Source organism: Syngnathoides biaculeatus, chromosome 14, assembly GCF_019802595.1.
Source record: "Syngnathoides biaculeatus isolate LvHL_M chromosome 14, ASM1980259v1, whole genome shotgun sequence".
NCBI lineage: Eukaryota > Metazoa > Chordata > Actinopteri > Syngnathiformes > Syngnathidae > Syngnathoides > Syngnathoides biaculeatus.
The window spans coordinates 17,688,142-17,712,566 of record NC_084653.1 but is presented as its reverse complement, the minus strand read 5'-3'; the positions used below and the strand labels follow the sequence as shown (position 1 = coordinate 17,712,566).

At 39.3% G+C, this 24,425-nt stretch overlaps 1 protein-coding gene across 6 annotated transcripts in view; it reads left to right on the top strand.

The window, feature by feature from the left end:
* adarb1b (adenosine deaminase RNA specific B1b) overlaps positions 1–24,425 on the top strand; it is a 118,514-nt gene that overhangs the window by 18,408 nt on the left and 75,681 nt on the right. For 4 of the 6 annotated variants that reach the window (XM_061842684.1, XM_061842689.1, XM_061842687.1 and 1 more), the window contains exon 2: positions 17,775–17,832. The gene's annotated coding sequence lies outside the window, so the exon portion shown is untranslated. Of the gene's footprint in view, positions 1–17,457; positions 17,587–17,774; positions 17,833–24,425 lie in introns of those variants that run through there. The other 2 variants (XM_061842685.1, XM_061842690.1) reach the window with 2 other exon arrangements.

The following is a 24,425-nucleotide window of genomic DNA, read 5'->3' as shown; positions in this document are numbered from 1 at the left end:
TTTGTTAGTGGGGGGTTTGCCATGTATCATTTGACTTTCCAATGTGTTGCTGCAGCAGCATCTATCAGGACACTAATATTTATCTAAGCTGGTTGCTTATTTTAGAGACTATATGAGGGAAAGCACGTGCTTTGATGATGAACATTGGTTTGGATAAAGATTAATACAAAGAGCACTCGAAGATGAGGACAATATGCTCTCTCATAGGTGACCATTTCCGTCTCAGAATGAAATAAAGGACACAATCTTATTGCCAATTATAGTTTGACTAATTTGATAAAGTAATCATTCAGTAATCTATTAAAAGCACATTGCTTGTTGGGAAAATTAATGGAAGGCTCATTGTGGTTTGTGGAGCAATGGTTCCTCGTTGCAAATTAGGTGAATTTATGCACACAACTTTATGAAAGAGTTGGTGATGATACTTTTAGTCTTTGCTTTCCTCATGCTGAAGAATCCCACAAAAATTTCAGTCATCCACTCTTCACAAATCAGTTAAAAAAAGAACTTACATGAAATTTCATGACACGGTGGACAACTGGTGAAAGAATTTGCTTCACAGTTCTGAGGACTAGGGCTCAAATCCCGGCTCCGTCTGTGTGGAGTCTGCATGTTCTCGCCACGACTGTGTTTAGGTTTTCTCTTTGCGCTCTGGTTTCCTCCCACATCTCAAAAACCTGCATTATTTGGAGACTCTAAATTGCCCTTAGGGGTGATTGTGATTACAAATTACTGTTTCAGTGTGCCCTACAATTGGCTGGCGACCAGTTCAGGGTGTACCCTGCCTCATGCCCGATGACAGCTGGGATTGGCTCCAGCACTCCTGCGACCCTTGTGAGTGGTTGATGATATTAAAGATGTACAATAATTTCAGGCTTTCTATTTATCATCTTATGGGTGAATATAGCCAAGATTTCTTGACCTGATTTACATGTCACCCCTGTTAAATACGATGTGACATTGCAGAGAAAATAAGATCATGTTGCGATAAGATTAATTACGCTGCATCATAATCTCCAGGATAGCTATCAGGCGGAAGTGAAATGAGGATGTGTTCGCTAGCATTTAGGAGGCAAAGTACTCATGAACACCTCTGAAATACCCCCTGTTCTGATCATATTTCCTTTGAAAGCAATTAGAGGAAATCTGATAAGTTGTAATGCAACCTGATTTTCTTTCGTCTTGTGTATGAGTGAGAGTGGGATTTATTGCCCAACAGTAGGGATGAACTGGGAATCACACAGCATTTCACAATTCCATTTGAGAGTATGATTTGATTCTTTATCTTGAGTCAATAGATCTTAAAGCTTCTTAATTTTGAGTTTATCTGTTTTTGTCTGTCAGGATTGAAAAGGATGGATGGGTGTTCTCATTTATGACTGCACTGCTTTTGAAGTATAGTAGCTGCAATTATTATTGGGTTTTTTTAGGCATCAGTTGTGGTGGTAGAAACGTATGAACATCCATTTTATGTTTATTTTTGTTACTGTTAGTTCAATAAAGTGGTTGACAGTGCACTGGCAGCTGTCTGTTCTTGACCACTTGTGGGGTCATTGCAATAAATTCTGGTGGTCATGGTAGAAACTTTGCTTTGAGATATTCTTATTAATCGTTTCAGCCCTAAAACAATTCCTGACAAATGTTTCTCACAAAGGAATCAAGCACTCCGATGTCCACATTCATATCACCAAAATAATTCTTCTCACTCATCTGTACATGTAAATACTGTACACAAAAATTACATGCATTAGTGACATACAAGTTGTGTAAGTCCTCACATTCGTCGTGTAATAGGAGCTCAAACACAGATATAGTCAGTCTTCCTGCAACCTGTCATGTTGAGTCAGCTTTGGAATTTCTTCTCTATTAGGAAACGTCTTCTGACTTAAAGGTCTTCCATAGCAGTGTTATTTAGCAAAGAGCATTGCTGCAAGATTACCATCTCCTAGTAGAAATGCCTGTTATTTTTTATTTATTTTTTGTTTACTACTGCCTAGCGAGTCCATACAAAACCTTTTCACACCTCGTAAATTAGACTTTACAAGAACATTTCTTGGCACCATAAGTTCTTGTTGTTGACTAATGGCACATTCACTTGAAAGACGGCTCTTTGCTGTCTGCAGTAACACCGGTGCTGTAATTCAAATATTTGTATCCAAACATCATTTTCATTTTCCCATTTCTCTGTTTAGAAGGCATGTAAAGCCCCAAGAATCAGTGGAAATTATGACGACTGATAAATCAGATTTGTGGATTTTAAGATTTGCCTCTGCTTACTCCTCAAAGATGCAATGCAGCGATCTTTCGAGTGCAGTTCTGTGCTTCTGGAAAAAAATACCATAACGGATAAATAATTGAATTGTTTAATCACATTGCCCAAGGCGTCGTGTCCGTTGCTCTTACAATCTTAATTTTCTGCCCTCATGTTTGCAGCCTGCTTTCAGCAGCTTGGACAGGTTTTCATGATTCATGAAGCCAGTGTTTGAATCCTCAATGGCAGAGATGAATGTTGTTATAGTTATTTAGCCAATGAGCTGAACTGTTATAGGCTCCCTATTTATGGAAGCCATTAGGCGTAAAAAAAAAAAAACGAAACAAAAACATTGTGGTTCCAATTTCCCAACCGACCCTAAAAATTCCCACTGGCCCTAACATTTTTACATCACGTAATAAATATGTCAGGGGCGTAGATCTCCAGGGCCACGCGTGGAGCGTGCGCACAGAGCTACGTAAGCACAGAGTTCAGTTGGGTGTTTGACAGCAGCCACTTCCTCATGCACGCTGCTGATATTTGGCAGCACCTGCACTTAGTTGCGCCCTGATTACGTTGTGTATTTACAGTAAGCCTTGTTTTTCATGCCACTTGTTGTTGCCAGATCATTGTGCTTGTGTTCACAAGCATCATCTACCATAACTGCCTCGTCCCATGTCACAGCGTTACTGAGCCATATCAAGTTAATTTATGTTTTCATGTTTTGCCATGCATCGATTTTTTACATTGTTTCATGCATTTTGGACCAAGCCTTTTGCCTTGTGATTTTTGTACCATCTGTTGGACTCCCTTCCCATGTATGACCTATGCGTGGCAATCAGCCTTCTTAAACTCCACCATTACGTCTCGGCTTCCTGCATCTGGGTCCTACCCTCCACCTCGTTTGTGACAAAATCAAGTTTATTTATCATCTCTTCTAATATTCCAGTGTTTCACAATGTGAGACAACATCATGAATTTTGATCTCTAAAAATATTTTGTAATAAAAAAAAATAAAAAATTGGGTGCCTTATAGAATATTTACAAGGTTCAGTTGTAATCCACTAGTCATTTGCAACTGTTGATCCGAATAGTCACTGGGGATTCAGACGAAGAGTCCGAAACATAGCATCCAGGCCTCACCTTATAAAGCCACACACATTTGAAGTCACAGCTGCGGAGTGCGCCGCAAATGCGCGTGTGGCCATAGAGAACCGTGGTCCTGGCATATTTATTACGTGGTGTAAAAATGTTAGGGTCGGTCAGGAAATCTGAAACACAAGCTTTTGTTTTCCTTTCTTTTTTTTTTATACGCCAAATAAAGACATCCTCCTCCAACAAATCCAATTCATTGGAAAAATATTTATTGCGCCCTGGTTAAGTCCTTGTTGCAGTTATTTGGGACTTGCAAATTTTTTAAAAAAGACATCAGAAGCATTTTGGCTGGTGAGTTTTAGTAAACATTTTTCTTTCTGGAAAAAGCTGCTGCCAAAAAGCTTGGTTTTACTTTAGAATGGCTTACTTTAACTAGGATCCCTTGCCGTATGGTGGCCATGGTTTGTTTTGGGTCAGTTTCTAAGCCATAAAATACGTTAATCCATGGTTTCTGGCTGGGGAAATCTGCTTCTATGACCCAGATGGTTAGATTACCTGTGATTGGCAGTAGTTGGCTAGCTCTCGTCAATTATTTGCCACGATGCGTTGATTGTATCTCGCATAACTTTAACTGCATAACTGCACTCACATTTGCATAACTCTTCTGTAGTCACAATCTTCAACGAACATCCATGCATTCATGGCATGAGCATCACACAGGTCGTTTTGCGGAGATCGAGACGGCCCTGTGATCCATGTGATTGGCTACAATAGGTACTGTACAACTGTACATCTCCATCAGGATAATAGTTCAGGATTTTTTGTTAGTTTTTTTTCATTTCGTTTTTTTTTTCAAAATTTTTCAAAATTCAACCTTTTTTCTCACAAATGCTTCATTTTCATAGTTTTTCTTTGTTTCAGTATTTGTTTTCATGATACGGGATATTCATCAAATTTGAGATTAAAATATTGTATGGATAAAAACAAAATATAGTATTTTGGAAATAATGGAAATAATGCTGCATTGGGGAGACAGTCTGTCTCAGTTGGATGGGTTGACTTGGAGAAACGGAATTGAGGAACATGAAAGATGGAGGGATTAAGTGTCTGGGGGAGGTCAGTCACTGTGATTTGACAGGTGCGTATGCGCCCACGGGCCATTGCATAAATCTGCACAGTCGAGCGCTAAAAATCTCGTGCGTAAAATTTTGGTACGAGTAGAAATACTGTACATAGATTGAAAAAGGTCGCTTATTTTGTGTAGTCTTGACCAATGTTACCTCTAAGCTGCGCCACTGCACAATTGCGCACTTGTCGCACACTCAGTGCACATGAAAACCGATCCGGCGCAGTGAACCACAGCCTGACGTCTTTTTTTTTTTTTAAACACAGAAGCACACGGTCTCTAATAACAGCTGCTGCTCAGCTTACTTCTACTTCCTAGTTTACCCGACACTACCCTCCTCCACTCTTAAAGGGGTACACTCATAATTACAAAGAGAACACACACCTGTAACTTTAAGTCTGTTGGTGTGACTGGTGGACCACACCCGTAACTTTATATCTGCGGGCATGACTGGTGGACCACACCCGTAACTTTATATCTGCGGGCTTGACTGACCACACCCGTAGATTTTTCAAATGTGAGTGACTGGGAGGTATCAGGGAACAAAGGGCGTAACAGCCATATCAAGTACAGTATTGATATCATGATGACAACAACGATGACAATACTGGTTTGCATCCACACCTCCATATTTCACAAATAGGTGGAAAGTGAATGGAGTGTAGCTCCCTTTGCTAACAAGGTTGGCACACCATTTCATCTTTGGTGTCTATGGAGTTTGTGTTTCTCTAAATGTCACTTGGCTGCTTTTACATGCTACCAAACCCATGTACGATCCACTTTATTAGTCTGTTTGCATACTTGAATGGCAAAAGGTATATAGCTCTGCTTTCTAGTCCAGCTTTTAATTGTTTGAAGAACTAGTGGAATATAGCCCAAAGAATGAAATTAAACAACCCCTGTACTTTGTGTCTCTGTGTCTGTTCTTGCTGGCTTGTGAATAAAGGCTCCAAATGGGGTCTATACTTGTGTCTGGAGATGGTTTTATTCCATAACAAACAGACAGACATTAATTGCACTGCTCTATTTGTTGCCATGTTACGATTGTTTTCATACTTTATTTACCAGACTATTTCCTTTCATACGCAAAGTATTTTGAGACATTTTAGTTGAGGTATGTGAATGTTATGATCCACTCCCCCAACAGAAACTAAACCTCACGGACTCTTGTACACTCAAACATGAAATTACTTACGTGGCGAGTATGACCAGTAGATCATTGTACTCACCACTCAAGAAAAGCAAGGTTATGAAATATACCTTTTTTTCAGATTGGTACTAAAATTAATTGAAAAATTCCCATTGATATTAGGTTTAGATAAGAGTTACCGGCATCAATTAGGCATATTACTTTGGCCATTTTGCAATTAGACCAGCTGTGCACCATATGTTGTAAATAAAAATCGAAGGAAGCAAACAGATGTGATATTATGTGGGGTAAATAATGCCATGACAATGCTGAACATCGTGTTGTAGCTTTGTGCCTTACCAAATTTGACATTTGAAGTAGCTTCGCTGTCACACAGTCGCAAATAAAGAAGTATAGAAACCATTTACGTTCCATTCTCTTTCTGGTTAGGCAGTGCAGAAAATTTCATACCTGCCTCCCCTCAAGATATCGAATTACTGGATACACTCAAACCTGATGCAATTGATGGCAGTGGGACAGCTGTAAATACGCTCACAATGCATTGATCAACAGAGTTTATCACTCAAACTGCATTTAGAGTCAGTGGCAATACATGGTTCCCATCTCTTGTCATTGGAAAACATGATAGATGGACCTTACTGAAAAACTGAAAGGATGTCATTCTACTTTGATTTTGTGTGTGTGTGTGTTTGTGTGTGCGTGTGCTTGTGCGCGTGTATGCAGTATTTTTTTTTTTATATCAAATAGGAATGAAAAGGTTTGGTTATAAATCTTTGGATTCATCAACATGATCACCATCCAAAATTGGATACCAAGGCAACTTTTCGACTGTACCACTGTTGTCTTAGTCATTTGAAGTAGTGTACATTTTGTGGGTCTTGTATCTAGGGCTGTAGCAATTAATTCAATATGAAAAAAAAAAAAGCAAAATCTGCACGTCAATTTTTTTGCAGGGATAATTTTTCTGTCTTACTACTGCACATGCATTCACCACTCCATAGAATTTACTTAAAGAAGAGAGCATGCCTCACAGCATGTCTAAAGTATGACATCATTTTTTTGGGCCTCATCAATCACAGTGTGTACGCACAGATTTGTGCTTATATCGTCTATGTATGTTTGCGGTTCACAGCCGTGCTTATGACTACATTCTTACTCGTTTTTGTTCTTACTCTCTGAGCAAATTTAGAACCTCACACCATGTGGATGCACAAAGTGCAGGATTAGCTTTCAAAAAGTCAAATACACATCTGTCAAGATGCACAACATATTATAACTACAGTTATTATTAAAACACTTTTACGATAATGACTCAGAACATGAAATTAATGATTTAACTGTCCTCAAAATGTGAAAAGTCCACTTTTCATGTCCTTGTTCTGTTCAAGTGTTTGTACTGTAAAATACAGTATATGCAAGAATGTTTGTGTCCCGACTTTCTGTAGCTGTCAGCCTGCAGTCAGATGTCACTTAATGAGCAAAAAATGTGATCAGACCACTCACATTTCCTGGTATTTCCCAAAGCTTCAATACACTTTCTAATCCAATCTGATTCTGGGATTCTGCATCTGCAAATGTGATTTAAATTGAATCACATATCACACACATTCTCTGTTGCCTCCAAAGCTAATTTCTTGACTTTTATCAGCAACAAATCCCTCTTTGATGCACTACATGTTTTTTTTCCTCACTATATATTTCAACATCCTACGCAATGGGGCTATTTTCAGTCTTGGGTCTTGAATATTTTTTTTGTTTTTTTTTTCGATATGTTTTGTGCCGCATTCTGTAACTTAAAATTTGAAATGATTAACATGATTATTATGTTGTTGGGTTCTATGTTTAGGAATGTTTCCATTGATACCAATTTAATAGAAAATTGGTAAAGATTATATGATAAATACAGACAGAATAGGATAAAGATAAATAAAGATATTCAAGTTGTGAGGCATAATTGTGACGAAAGCGGCCACTGCCTGGGTTTCATCAGACGTATGCTGCGGGTCTGGAATTAGTTGTCCGGGCTGATAGGCCTAAACTGCAGGAGCCGTGCCTCTTAATCACTCACTTAGCACACACTCACGCTAGTCACTGTACATACTTTTTCACTTAACACATGGGCACATACCCATGTCAAAGAGTTCCTGGGGGCTGACGCTTGGTTGGGCGACTGGGTGTCGGACCAGGTTCCAGCGCGTTTTTGCTGTTTCATGGTCTGAGCATCCTGCCTCTCTGCTCTGCCTGCCCCTATGGCTTTTAAATGCACTATACACATTTGTCCCCTTTCCCTTTTAATGCACCACATACACATACATCTCTGGGGGACGATGGGTCATGCATGCGTGTGTGCGTGCGTGCGTGTGTAAATTAATTTTGGTTTCTGACATTTACAATTTCTAATTTTTTTTAGAATTTATTTTTTCAGTGTTCAAACTTTAAATTGTATCTGCAATTCTGACTATTCCTTTTAGTAGTGTTTTAATCGGTATAAAAACCTTTTATAACATTTCATCTGGCGGCACGGTGGGATAGCTGTAAAGCATTGGCCTAACAGTTCTGAGGTCCAGGGTTCAATCCCGGACCCGCCTGTGTGGAGTTTGCATGTTCTCCGTGCCTTTGTGGGTTTTCTCCGGGCACTCCGATTTCATCCCACATCCCAAAAACATGCAACATTAATTGGACACTCGAAATTGCCCCGAGGAGTAATTGTGAGTGCAACTGTTGTCTGTCTGAATGTGCCCTGCGATTGGCTAGCAACCAGTTCAGGGTGGACTCTGCCTCATGCCCGATGACAGCTGGGATTGGCTCCAGCAACTCCTGCGACCCTTGTGAGGATTCGCGGCTAAGAAAATATATACACACCATATTTTAGTAACGGATGTTTATGGATATACAAGTATCTGCTTTCTCTTGGGGCTTTGATCTTTTTTATATTCCAAACTTGTCAAAACAGACTTACACCAACTGTCTTCGGTCCTCCATTGTTGTTATTACTTTAAAAGAAAAAAAAACGACTTCCGTTTTAATTCCATAGATTGTGTTGCAATTAAATTTGGACTGGATACAGTGTCACAGTGTCCTGCCATTTTTGCAGTTACTTCAATTGCTTCAAGGACATCCTTCATTATTTGTCCATGTCACTACTCACACACGCCTCAGTGGATTAAAAAAACACTTGAGCAAAAGGTGCATTTTGCATCGTTTGGGAGAATTTTTGTCTTTCATGACACGACAGCTTTAAACGTAACAATGTATTGTGTGTGCGCTTACTTGACAAATGCCCATCCATACATTTTCTGAGCCGATTATCCTCACAAGGGTCGCATGAGTGCTGTGGAGCCTATCCCAGCTATTATCGGCCAGGAGGCGGGGTATGACCTGAACTGGTTACCAGTCAATCGTCGGGCACATAGGGACAAACATCAGTCGCACTCACCATCACGCCGAAGGGAAATTTAGAATCTCCAAATAATGCTTAATTACAATATAATTTATAACACATTTGATGTAGATCTGGAAAATGTATTTATATTTGTATTTGTGGGTATGACTGACATGATGTTAACATGGACATTGCTTTTTGTGAGCCTAATAGCATAATTCTCAATTTTTTATTGTTTTTGTGAAAAATAAACAACAATTCAACAAACAAGAAGTCCAGTTGGCTCAGTTCAACCTTTGCTTATTAACATGACCTTGGTGACTGAGAATCCTACATAGACATAATGGAAAAAAAAGAAACACCAGCAAACACATATTTTGTACATATAACTCGGCAGTTCAAAATGACTCCTTTTGTTGCATATCTGTTAACGTGAGTTGATTTCTGACCCATTTACACAGCTAACTAACACTGGTGTTGAGCCCTTATTAATGGTCCGGATTTAGTGCACAATGTAGATTATGAGTTACAGGCACTCATTAGAGAAGGAAACGGACCGCTTATGCTAAGAGGTCATTGGCATTTGATTGCCGCCATCACATACGTTGCGAGTCAGCCCAGTTATCATGGGCCACAATATATGGATTTATGAAAGGCGATTCTTATGAAATTACTCTTGGAATCATCTTTTTCCATGGAACACTTTCAACCTACCAACCACAACACTCGTTTTGTACCATCCATACACATTCGATACGTTGTTCCAGTGCCGAAAGTTGTTCGACTACCAATGTGTCTCCCCCACATAATCAACATGTCCAAATCCACTGACCAAAAATTTTGTACTCAAAAGCCGTGCTAAGATCAAATCCAAAGCGATGCTACACTGCCATCTACATGGATTTGTCAGCCATTTCAGAGACACAGTGGCTGAGACCATCTTCCATACCTAACCTTTGAATAATGTACTAGATCCAAATACTGGTTGGATTACAGTTGACAAATATAGCAATAATGAGTTAAAATTCCACCACACTATAAGATTTTGTGACAAAGAAACCAAAATGTGCTCAACTTAATTTGATAAAACGCAACAGTTGGGTTCAATTAGCGAACATCCTTTGGAACCTGAGGGGTTTAGAATTCGCTCTTCCTCCGCTCTTAACAAGATATATACAGTTTTAAAAAAACAGGTCATACGGTTGGACTAAATATAAAGCAGATTGAACGCATTTAATTTTGTGCTCAGCCTGTTCGAATATATGTCCGAGAGAACAATATCCTCCATGTTAACTAGCAACAAAGATGATTTCCTATTCACACAAGTTTGAATCATGGCAGTCAGTTTAACCTGCCAAGCACAATAAGTGGTTGGTCTTGGCTTCTACCGAGACAGGCAGATGGTCTGATGATTTGTACTGCAGTGATGTAAATAAATCTCACTAAAAACCATGCTCATACCCAGCCCATGCTTTTCGAGCCACATTACTAACACAATCATTCAAACATTTAGCCTCTGCCACTGTCCTCAGACCACCTCAGGTATTTTATTAATTATGGACGGAAGAAATATTTTCATACAGGGAGCAGCTCGGAACAGAAAGTTGAAAAGCTATAGGACATTTTTATGGAAAGACCACAACTTCTCTTCATAAAACAATGGGTTTAAACTCACTTAGCCAACATAAAAATTAATTTTGCTGCTAAATATGATTGACTGTACATTGTGCTGAACTGATGAGCTAACCTCGAACGTTTGGGCGTGTGTGTCTATTAACGTATTATACAGCAGAGAGGACAGTAGAACAGTGGAAGCAGTGAGGGGACAGTTCGGGAGCTCAGTGCAATAGTGTGTGACTAATAATGCTTGCGTAATATGTACTTTAAAAGCTTTAGAGCTAATAAGAATACAGCGACTCCTTGGTTTATGATGGTTTTTGAAGATATGAGCAGCTCAGTGGTGTAAGAATGTCATCAGTCTTTCAAATGGGTGATTCTTGAATGAATGAATGAATGAATGAATGAAGTCATTCATTTGAGTAGAAAGATCACTGAACAGACTGTGTGCTCTACTTGGGGTGGTCATCCTTGGAAATCTACATTTGAGAGTTGACTGCGCCAGTCACAGTGGCATGCCAAGCCTGCTTCATTTGGTAATGTTGTACACTATCATGTTTTAGCTACATTTTGTAATGGCCAACAACAGACCCTTTTCCTCTTAGTAAACTGACAGATGGGAGGGGCTAGCAAGAAGGTAATATTATAACCTGTGCAGGTTGGTCACCCACGGGGTGCGCCAATGGCACTGCCTAGTAATGAATAATGTAGCAACACATCTTCAAAAATAGATGTGCACTGTCAGAGGGGATCAAGAGGGGGAGCAATAGAAAAAGGATCCAACATCGAAACATATATATTACATGGTCAGAAAGGATGTGATTATCGGAATTATATAGATTTAATGAATAATTTACACCTTACATTGGCATCGCTATTGGCTAAATTATCATTACAAGTTAACTCCTTACAGCAAACACTGCACACCAGATTTTCCCCAGCCAAGAGTCTTTTTCTCCCTCCTGTTTGTTTGAGGTTTTTCAATGCAATCCTCCCTGCACTGTTGACCTCACAGGGACAGGGGACACACTTAGATGTAGATTCTCATTCACAAATAAGGGACAGTGTCTCTTGTTCATTGAACAGAAGTGTTGCTATGTGTGTATGTGTATAATTTGCAACATGGCAGAGGTGCCAATTGCAAAGAGAGGATTGTTGGAAAGCGTTGTGCTCCACTCAGACATCTTAGAGCCCATGTCCTCCAGAAAATAGTGATGATTATATTGCGGTTCAAAAAAAAATGTTGTCCATAGTTCATCGAAAATATGTTGACGCAAACCCCTCAAACTTGAGACATGGCCCATCGAGAGCAGAATTATCGAATGAAGTTGTATTTTGCCTCAGGCTTTTTAACTTACTGTAGGGTAATAAAGTATTTAGTCATCAATTGTGCAAGTGCCAATTGTGCAAGTTCTCCCCCTTAAAAAGATGACAGAGGCCTGTAATTTTCATCATGGGTATACATCTCACCTATGAGGAAAAAAATACATAAAATCCAAAACCTGTACAGTTATATGTACCATTCAGTATTATTCGGCATTTCTGGGTGTTTTTTTATATGTAGCTTTTGCTTTGCTTGGTCAAGCTTCCTGTTGCCCCTGTCCCAGGTATTTGGGTGAATATTGTAGGCATCAAATGAAAATATTTTTAAAACTAGCAAAACAGTTCATCAAGTTAATCATTAAATATCAATATATTTAGTATATTGAATTGAATGTGTACAAAGGTTTTACTCAATATCTCAATATCTGTTTTTGAAATTGCTTTGTAACATGTAGTACTTAGTAATAACACATACAGTACCCAACACTCAGGGGGAGTTAGTTTAAAATTTCAAATTTCGCCCAAGCACCTACCATGCCACAAGATATTCTTCAGACCCGATGAATAATCGGGCTGTTATTGATTTTGGTTGGAAGGAGCAAAGGAACTCAAAATCTGGAGCATGTGTGTATAAAGTATGAAGGGGTGGAGAATGCAGTCATGACTGACTCGATTTTCTAGCCTGACATGACATTTGACTTGCACTAAGCCATCAGGTAAGCCTATTGTTGAACCCTGCTGATGGATGTCAATGCGTATGTGTCTGCGTTCTACAGTGTTTAACTAGACTCATGTCACATTAAATTAAATGATTTAGATATTTACACGTGGTGGGGGCAAATTATTTGTCTCTGCTTCTTCTTTGGCAAGAAACAATTATCTATTGGTTCCTACTATATTAAGATAGACCTGAAGATGTTATTCCTTGTGCTTTTCAAAAACATTGTTATTCATGTTGTGACTGTTCTTTACTTGGTCTCATGCTCATACCGTAGGTTATACTAGGACTAGAATATGCCATGTTCTGATTTATGTACAAATTCAGGTTAAGTTGATGTCGTAGGAACTCAGTTATAAACCAAGATCCTTGTAATGCTTGTGCGCCATTTTTCAGCAATAAATTGTAAATTATCACATTTATTTCAGTTATTTTCACATTTGAGCTGCATTGCAGCTGCATTTTTCTTTAATGCTTACAGCCAAAGTGAAACTAAATCCTGTGTGGCTCTCAGTGGAGGTTTGGCTGACATGCTTCTTTTTGCTTCACTGCGTGTGCACAGAGGTGCTGCGCAAAGCTGTCAACAGAGGCAAAACCCATTTACTTCGTCTGGTATTTTGTTTTTGTTTTTTTAAAGCCGTATTTCAATTTTCCTCTGTCTTGACAACCCACGTTTTGTTTATGTTGCGTATATGTCACAATTTGTGTCGGGTGGTTTTGATCAAGTGTCTTTTTAATTCAAAATATGGAAAGCTGTTTTATTCCAAAGTCAAATTTACAGGCTTCAACTGTCAGTAGGTGTGTTAGCTGCATTAGTATTGGTGCAAATGCTAATTCCCTAAAGATACCTTGGGAGTGAGAGTGAGTCATTCCCTCCAATTCTGCTGCTTCCCAACTATGTGACTCCCATTCTAATCCCTGACTTCATTTCTTATGGAACCAAAGGCTTTTTTGGAAGTAAACAACTCTCGAAGCCATCAGCTGTCGTGCCATCTGCGTAATGTCACAGACTGACATTGGAATCAATCACTGAGCATTATTTGACAGTCATTGGTTGCACGTGCGCTTGCTCATTTTCCACCAAATTCATATAATATAAGCAAGTGCAGTTGTTCCTTCAAAATTTTAGTCTTGAGACATTTTTAGGGATTGCTAGTAAAGTATACAATTAGCTACACAAGATGATGATGATGATGTGGTACAATTGACAAATGAAAAGGTTTAGTGATTTGTAAAAATGAAATGACCACACTTGTCTGTTAACACTTTCATTAAATAGACTGCTTTTTGCTCTCACTGAAGAACAGATCTGATAGCTCAGTATCGTTTATTGTTTCAAGAAGGTCATGGGGGGAAAGGAGACTGTTTTCGATATCTGCTGTAGCCAGCGTGCAATGAGATACCATAAATACCACGGACAATATTGATCTATTTGAAATACCTTGGAAAAACCTCAATGCTTGTCACTAAATGTTGCGTATCTTGGCCACTCATCTGGTACTAATCTGTCAGTGGCACATCCTGACTGTGGAGGTCTTGGAATAGCTCTAGACAGGTATATTTGCTTAGCTTTTTGTTTTGAAACATCAATTCTGTTGTAACCAAGGTGCCCTGTGTTGTCTTTGCTGTTATTCTTAACATTGTTGTGGATTCGAAGATCCAGTCACAAATATCAAGGTGCACAACCATGAACCCTTGTTGTTATGTAACTCACTCATATTGGAATCACAGGCGTATTTAACTGAGTAGTCTTTATCTTTAATAGATTTTTATCATCATGCTTTGGGGGAAAAAAAAAGATTTATATCATGGAATTGGTGGCATTTTTCAAGAAGATCTTTGACCTTGATCCTTGACCATCAGAGGAATTAAGGTCGTGATGACCAATTCAAACCTGATGAATCCGGGTCACTTTTGAGCATGTCCAAATGTCCATCATTCATGTTTTCGATATTTATTGGGTCAATCAATGCTCCAGCGCAGTAGTGTGGGAGTTCACATGACAGCATATTCATCGGCCTAGATTTATTTATTTTGCAGCTTTCCAGTTTCCATTTATTTTGAAGGGTGCACACTGGAAACCAGCATTTTGACACAAAAAGTAACTTAGCACAGTAATGGTGATTTTTATTGATGGAACCAAGTGCTATAAAAAGCTGAATCCTTTCCCGATTTTCACTGATGAGGCACAAGATTAATAGTGTTTGTGATACTGTGAGAAAACAATGATACTTATGTACCAAAAAGTTACTGCGGCAAAATCCGAGCTCATAGTTAGTCTTTTTTCGAGTAATTGCTTTCTCATTCAGGAGTATGCTGGTCGGCAGCGGCTGTTGTTGCATTGGCATGTTATCGCCAGCACTTGCTGAAACTGTAATCATTCAGTTTAACAACAAAATGTATAGTACTCTTGGAACTCAGTATTCAGCAAGACCCAGTATCCTACAAAGCAGCAGACCGATGTGGCAGCATAACCCAAGAGACTAAGAAGCAGAGGTATCTTAATCGGATGCAGAAACTATCAACTGAGCTAATAGGTAACCCCTTCAGAGCACCACTCCACTTAATCTTCTTCTTCAGCATCCACTGAGAGGAGCATTTGTGCTTGAGCATTAATAGATTTCTTTTCAAACTATTCACAAAACTTAAATTCGTTATTTATGAATAAAAAAAATAATAACATTGATTTCTGAAAATGTCCGCAATTAACCATATTTGGACACTCGAAGTTTCCTGCCCACTGCAACAATGCAGGTAGATAGCTGAGGTAATTTTTGGGACATTTGACACACACTCTGAGAAATGACAGAAATAATGAGCTCTAATTATTTATCAGCCCCTCTCATACTCGTACAGAAGCCATTTGGAAGCATGAGTCCAGTACTCCCTCTTCCCTGATGCCCCCATCACCACGGAACAGTGTGAGTATGGATTTGTAAAAACACATGGCCTTTTCCCATTGCTCCAGCGTCCAATCCCTTTGCTCCTTAACAAATAGACGTTTCTGACCTAGTTAGCCTCAAATGAGTGTTTTTCTGAGAGCTGGGCGATATGGACAAAATCTCAGATTTAAAAAAAACAAAAAACAAATAGAATGTTTTTGAAAAATGTCTGATCCCATTTCCGTTATTTTTGCTCACTTGACAAGTGGAGGTGGATTGAAACAAAAGTGCCGCAGCAAGGGAGAAAATAATTTTTTGACTCTCCACAAAGTTGAATTCATTGAACAAATTGATAAATTGCCCAGCCCTATCCTACACAGCTACCGCAAAATACACAATTAAACATAGCTATGCGTTTGTTTATTTGATCTTTATATATTTTTAATTCACTAAATGCCCAAGAGATTATTATTTAAAGCTAATGGTTCACTAGCATCCTATCGGGCTTTGTTTTTTTTTGTTAGTTGTTTTTTTAAAGCTCCAAACTCAAACCTCCCCTCTGGTGGATCTCAGATATGCAAGTTAACTTTTGTGACTCTGAACATATTAATTGCGGAACATTAAATGTTTAAATGAGCTAAGGTTCAATTCCATTAATATAAGGTGGCTCTCATTAGATGTTCTTTCCTTGCTGTTTCAGTTTACACTTTCAGAAGGTGTCTGACTTGCCAAGCTCATTAAGGAATCTTTGCCACCACACTGATAATCACTCAGCATTTGTTCTGAGAATTTTTTGTCTGAGATGGTTTAGTTTGGTTTTCTAGTGCGCGACTTCAGTTTTGGTTGCTAAAGCTTTAGGATTTGTCCACAAACAACTAGATCTGGTAAGCCATGTTCGATTACAATTGCAGCTGCTGTAAGGTTAAAGCAGACTTTATATTTCAGTAATAATGACTGTCGGGATAAATCACACGATGCAGATTCCCTGGTATTGCTCTGAGGCATTTCAGGGCTAGGTCAGGTCATCACACTCCATTTCTGCAAATTTGTGCTCTCAGTTGCAATATTATAATCTGATTCCACTTCCGTGGCAAGCCAAGAGCAGACGTGGCACAATCCCCAAAGCTAATCGTAGAGGTTGTTGAAAATTGTTTGACTCAAATTGACTAATCCGACACTGCTTTACAAGGCTGTAATATTTTTTCACCAGCGTATAGTTCTCAGTTGTATTGGATCCTCAACTAAAGGCTAGCTGAATTCTCTTCCAGATGACTCTCCTATCTAAGCAAATGTAAATGCTCCAGTCGTAGTGTTGCAGTCTTCATTAAGTGCATAGTAAACCACACAAGTGAAATTAAATTGAAAGAATATTTACACAGCAGATATATAGTGTATCAGGGACATCCCCTATTATTATGCTGTACTGTAAAGTCAAAGCATCGGCACAGGTTTCCTCAGGTGTCATTAAATTTCTAAAATTTGATTGAGCGGAACGGAAGATAAATGAATAATCTGACCCTAATTTCTTTCTTTTTTTTTTTTTTAAGTGAGAAGAAAATGGTGATTCCTTCACAGAGTTCAAATTTTTTTAATTCCTGGTTTTGTTGGTTTTATAAATTGGAAGCCCAAATTATGTAAAAATAAACAAATATTTAGGATTATTTCAATTGTGGACCATTAATCTAATCTCTGGGAAAGTTAACATTTTAGAATCGGACTATGGAAATAGCAAAACTTTTCCATGATACAATATTCACATTATTTGGAACGGGTCTGTATATTACTGGACTCACAGAATTTAGAACCACGTGATATGTGATCCCTCACAGATGAAGGAGCATTTTCGTTATGGATAAATACTGTCTTTCCGCTTTGACGTCATTAGATGACAGTCTCTTTGTTTACTGCCTATTTGTCTTTAAAGCTGCAGTGTTTTGCGGTGCTGTTGTGGTTGATACCTTTATGGTGCATGGAGCTGACAGTGGCAGGAGGGTGGCCAGCACTTGTGCCATCGAGATCCAAGGAGACATAATGACAGCTTGGTCGGGTTCTTTTTTAAGTCCTTTTTGCAAAATCTCTGGAGAAAAATGTCATCTCCTTTTAAGATGGTGTAGTGGAAAGAAGCGATGTTTCAGCATAGCAACAGTGCAGCATACTGAACTGGCCGTGAAATCAATTCATATTTTAGTCCGTGTTTATCCTTTTCTAATGATCAATCGGTTTTCTACAGGTTGACTTCAAGCAACTGGACAATCAAACTGTCGTCTCCCTGACCACGCAGTTGAAGGGTGAGTTAAGAATGGCCCTGTGTCTGATTTCATTGTTATTCAGCACTCACAATATGACTTACAAATGAAGCACAGAGATAATGAACAGTTCAAATAATTTGCATGATAACTTGAGATATCTCTGGGACTGTTGCCATGTATAGAGGACAGAAATGACTAATGAGCAGCAAAACAAAATCTGTAAAACTGGAGCATGCAGTGGGGTTGGTTTGCAGTTTTGCTGCAGCTATATTATAAATCTCGGCCTCCCCATGATAGCAGAACACCACATTGCTGGATGTCATTAATCAACAGAATTTAGCAGAAACTATTGCTTGTAGTAGGGAAAAATTCCTTGGTTAATTGGTCTTCTCATTGAATCCTTGAATCAAATCCAAGGAAACCCAATTAAACCAAATTAGTATGTTAACGACATGAACATGAATGTACTATACATGAACAGTCAGAAGAGTCAGTCCTAGAGTAAGTGGATTAGTCGATGTACGTATGGTTCTTGTAAGATGCAAACATATTGGAAGCTTAACGAAACCTCATAGAAGATCTCAGACCCTTTGACACCTGTTCTATAAACACAATCGCAAATTGTGATCAATACCGAGTTGGGACAAGGCATCCTCTATAATTTGTGGAGCCATAGCCAATTGGGAAATGACTTTAGGAAAAGACCTGAATCTGCATCACACCTTTTAGGAGCAGCAAGCCGATTGATATTTAGCATCGGTATGTATGTATTAGGGCTGTAATTAATGATTATTTTAATAATTGATTAATTTTTTGATTTTTTTTTTTTTTTTAATGCATAATCAATTGGATAAAAAACTGAAACACCAAAATAATCAGTCTGCTTTCATTGAGGACAACAAAAACCAGAATATTTACTGTTGAGATCCTCAAAGTCTGGGCATTCAGACAATTTTAAATTAATCTCTAAATGATTCATTATTAGTATTTGAGAGAAATTTGAGCATTTTTCCTCTCATTGTCTGTCAGTAGAGGCCTGATTGTTGAATACCTCTAAATAATCCTTGACAATCATCCTGTGGTCGAGGTTCTTCTTGACAGTTGGGGCCTTTAAACCTGTCTCAAACTAATTGTCGTTTAATTTGATAATTGATTAGTTGTTAATTAATCAGTGTATTGTTGCACTTCTAATATGTACTCTGCTTTGTATCCACTGATGTAAGCTATATACATGAACCAGAGGCTCAAGCCTCAGTGCTATTTTATTAATTGTGTAGGCACCATTGTCTTTTTTTCTTTCATCCCCTCCGAGGGGTACACTTCATATCTTTGCTTCAGCATGGTTATTTTTAGAAAGACTCAAATATCAGAGGACCCCAGGATCCCTCATTCCTCCATGCCTTTTTGTCACTCTTTGCTTTGTTACTCAGCAAACTCTGAAACTTGTCACTCATGGATAATTATGCACCATGGGAATCCATTTATCCACTTAAGAGCATGAAGCCATGTCATCAATCTTTTCTCTCTCTTGTGACTCATTTACTTAATTATTTGACAAAGCCATTTGAGGACTATTTAAGTGCCCACCCACCCACATGTGTTTTACATGCAGGGAATGTTCATTCACCACCGAGAGTCGTTAAGCATGTAAAAACATTTATACAGGGTCGTGGTCTGCAACAGCTTTCAAGCGTGTGTATACAATAAACTTGATGTCGTAATAATGTCATCAAGTCTTTCAACGCAGAGTTGAGATTCAATCTGCATATGTCGTTTTAACTAGAATGTCTCTCTGTGGCTCGAGCATGCCACCTAAGATGAACGATACTGAAGTTCATCTGACTCTTTTGATTAATGTTCCCCTCCAATCCTATCCGTGGCGGTAATGCGCATTGTAAATATGGCTGCCAGTTGCCACTGCAGTGCCATCTGCGTCATACATTTTGTATGAGAAGTAACCTAACCCAGCTCATACATAGGGGCCTCAGCAGCTGGCAGTGAGAACGGCCTCCTGGAATTGCTGTTTAACATGCCCGAAAATGCACTTTTTTTGTTTTTGTTTTGCTAACTCTGGTATCCTGATGAAAGTTTACGTTTTTTTGGGGTCTTAAAAGTGGACGTCGAAATATCCACCCATGTATCATACGTACCCCCGAAGTTGATCTTATCTGTATTTTGTTTGTCTTTACAAATAATTGTTCTGAAGTTTACATTATTTAAACATGTAATACTTTTTTTAAAATTTACTTGCTCTTTTTTTAAATTCACAGACCTACTTTTATTTAATAAATGAGACAAGACACAGCTGCGTTCATATGTCTGATTTCCCGGCCATAATTTGTAAGATGGGTACTAGTCTTAGAAGAAAAAATGAAGGGCCCGGTGAAACACATTTAATTTAAGTTTAATACAATCTGTAATATTAGAATGACAATACAGTTTTTTTCTTAGCCTCTAGGTGACAGCATGCATCTCCCCTATACCAATGTATAATATAAACTTTTAATTTTTGGAAAAAAAAAATGGTTCTGGCAGAGCTTAGAGGACTAAATTTTGTGAAACTTCCCACCACCCCCAGGCCTTTTACAGTGCATTTAAAGTGTGTGGGAGGGGTACTTGGAGTCTAAACAATCTATCCATCCATCCATCCATCAATCCATCCATTTTCTTCACCGCTTATCCTCAAGAGGGTCGCGGGGAGTGCTGGAGCCTATCCCAGCTTTCAACAGGCAGGAGGTGGGGTACACCCTGAACTGGTTACCAGCCAATCGCAGGGCGCATAGAGACAAATAGCCGCACTCACAGTCACACCTAGGGGCACTTTAGAGTGTCCAATTAATGTTGCATGTTTTTGGAATGTGGGAGGAAACCAGAGTGTCCAGAGGAAACCCACGCAGGCATGGGGAGAACATCCAAACTCCACACAGGTGGGTCCGGGATTGAACCCGGGACCTCAGAACTGTGAGGCCAACGTTTCACTGTACAAGCTGTTTTCCAACCAGGACTCAGTCTTTTTCTTGTGAATGTTCCTGGTTTTGTTTTTTTGTCCTATTCATTGTTAATGACTCGAAAATTTGTTTTTGGAGTTCTCTTCCCAGATTTGGAACAGCATATGTTTTGTGTCATCATGCAGTCAGAGTTGTTCACACCATTACAAATGTGCAGTGTTTATATTTATAGAATTTTTATGTTGTTCCTCACTCTGCACCCACACTCCGGTTCCCTCGACTACTTTCTTATCTTTGCTATCTGCACAGCAAGTTCCTCAGTTCCATCCACTCATCCAGCTCCATCCTTCCCTGTGACCAGACAGGACGCAGATGGATCCAGTATCAAAGCCCGCGTTTGTTTTGGAAACCTGGCTGTGGGAGTGGTGGCCAGATGCAAAAACAATGTCGTCATTCATGCAAAGCCACGTTAGAACCTGCTGTCACTGATGCTGTAGATTCATTCCCAGCAGAGTTGTTCTCTGGCTGTTTCCATGACATCTGTGTTACACTGTGCAGACTGCAGATACTTCTTGGAAGGTTGATTAAAGGACATATCGCAACCATAGCAGAGCTTAATTAAGCAATGTATCTCTTTTTATCAGTTTCTAATGCTTCTTGAATGAATCATAACCAACTGTTGTGTTCAAAATAGGAATGAAAATAATTGAACAGCAGACTAATGTTGGAAAGTGCCAATCACAATTTAGTTGGAAGATTCTCCTCAGATTACCACCCAGAGAGCAAAAATCGTTTCATTATCATGTCATGAAAAATGGTAGTCTTTCAATTCCAGTATTGTAAAAACAATAATGACAAAAAGATGTTCAAGTAAACTGGAGTACAGACAGTTCAGCAATGGTCCAGATCTGAGGATTTTTACTCCCTTCCGATCAACGTCAGCATGGTCTGATTCTTGGATATGCTTGGAAGGTTGTCGCGTCAAATGATCACATTTGAAACCAGCCTAGCTTCTTTTATTCCCTTCAACGCCCCCCCCCAAAAAAAAATAAATAAAATAAAAAAAAAAACACTTGCCAGTGTTTTATAAGTAAATGTCCATTCCCATGACATAACCCACAACCAATAAAACACCCAAATGTATAATTAACGAGCAATTCAGAGGACATAATGGCTAATGGATTTTTTTTAACTCCCCCCCCATGCATGTACTTTTCCTTACTCATACACTAACGTACTGAGTTAGATCAGATTATTATGGGCTAAATGTATTTTTACCACTGTCGACACCATTACTGAAATACCCCCACCCAACTGCCACCCCTTCAAGGCCAGCAGAACAGAAAGGTTGTGATTTGATCTTCTTCACCTTGATCAGATTACACTGGAATTAATATAATTACAGCAGTTCCTGATTAATGGGCAGCCTATAATTAGGGCTGTGGATATAGTGTGTGTGTGTGCATGTGTGTGTGTGTACGGACGACAAAGCGGGAAGTAAAACGGTTGTGTTGTCGATTTGGTCTACAATAGAGTAGGAAATCAAGATGTGGTTGCTTCAGTTGGATCATTTGATTTCTCACAAAAGGATCAAATATCAAAATCAGTTTCCCCAACAGAAATCAAAGATTTGCTGTGCTTTATGGTGCTCTTGTAATAAGATCTCTTTTTTTATTACTTGAATCTTAACTCTTCATTTGTCTGGTTGGCAACTCTAGGCCCTTACACTGTCTTCTTAGATTTCGTTCGTCTGTAATTTGGCCACTGCAAGCAGTTATTAGACATATTTGACTGACAAGTAGACTCAGCATAGGGCTCCTCCAACCCCCCCCCCCCATAGTAAGAAAGAAACAAGGAAAAAATGTTAAAGATTTTATGTAAATAGATGACCAAAAGCACATTTAAAGAATTGTCCCACAGTCATCCAATAATTACACACGTTCATGTGATTCAGTCGAAGAAAAACACTGTGTGGTCACTGAAATAAACTTTCAACTGACAAGCAATATTTGTTAAATCAACTAATGAAAATTAACTTCCACTGCTATCTAGGATGCAGATTTCAACTTATTCCTCAGCTGTTTGATATGGTTTAGATTGGGAAGCCATTTCAGAATAGTGTACTGTTTTCTTCTTGTCAGAGGACCTCTAAGACCAAGCTTTCTGACTCTGGGAAGTATATTGATTTCTTTGTGTACTGCACAGATTCTAGACACCCTTCAGACTGCAGGCAGAGCTTGCCCCATGTTTCACACCTGGTACTGTATTCTTCGTATGCTTCATTTTAGATACTGTAAACACAAACCTCTTCAGTTTTGTCTCTCTTATCCGTGAGATTTTCTTACTGGAGCTTTGTGGCTTGTCAATATGTATTTTGCCCAATTCCAGTCTCATCTGTTTCAATTTATTTTAATAACCATTGTGGCTTTTTCTTTTCTTTAGTGACATTGCATCAACAGTTTTGCCTAGTAAAAGCCAGTTTAGTCTTCTTTCCACCTGCTCTAGTGCCCCAGAATGACCAATGGTGGATAGATGTCAAGGGAATAAGGACATATGTGTGTTCTAAATTGGACAGGTAATAATTTTCACATAAATTTTACCTGTCTGATACAGGTGTTATTGTTGTCTACTTAAAGTGGGACTGTCATCCCTATAAACATTCTAAAATAGATATTGTAATGAAAAATAAATATAACAGTATTCACTTCAATGTCTATACAAAAAAATAAATGTGAGCGGATCGTGCGTCATCCATGCGCAAAGTTGCGCAATTGAGTGTCCCTCGACATCCAAGTTGTCGCCATATTACTCGGGTCCTCTGTCCTTGACGTCATCGTCACTTCCGCCGTTGAAAACGCGCAGTGCCCGCTACTATGGAAGCCGAACAACAGAGATATTCGGATTTTTCCAACGCCCCTTCTGACACCGAAGTTCTTTTCAAAAAGGACAACACCACACTACCGAGTGAAGTTACCATGGCAATATTACACTATTGTTTCGAGCCCTCAAGGCAATATTACATTTGTTTCAAGCCATATTAAGATATGCAATCATGGCCAAACCGCATCCCCCTCCGATCCACTTCCGCGGCGGAGATGAGCCATCGCGGCTAATCGCAGCCGGCCGGTGTGGCTCATGACAGAGCCGAGCGGTGCTGCTTTAGGAGGGTGTTCACAGTCGAGCTGGGGCGCTTTATGCGCGCATGTGACTGAGTAACGCATTCTCAGCTGGGTTCTTCAGAGCCGCCCCCATCGCAAAGCCCGACGCAGAAGCTGTGACTGCTGAACGCGGCGCCTCAGCCGGTGTGGCTGATTTTCGGCGCCGTGGTGGCATATAAGGAGGAGGTGGAGCCGAGCCATGCTGGTTTTAGGGGTATGTTCAAAGCCGCCGCAGTTCGTGATGAACACTATCGAGACGAGGCTGAGTGAGACATTGTTGGCTGGGCGACGCGCACATCGACACATTTCATACGCGGATCTTTTGTTACGTTATGAGAGAGACCGATTACGTGGTCTGCCCCAAACTATTATTTTTTTAGCAGCTGTATACACACCTACCTCTTATTTGGAGCCCACGAAGCTCTCGTCCTCTGCACCTGTGCAATCAATTTTTCACAACGAACAGGGTCTCATTCAAACTTATGAAGGGTAATTCCATTCTCCCAAGTGTTCAAGCAATGTCCAG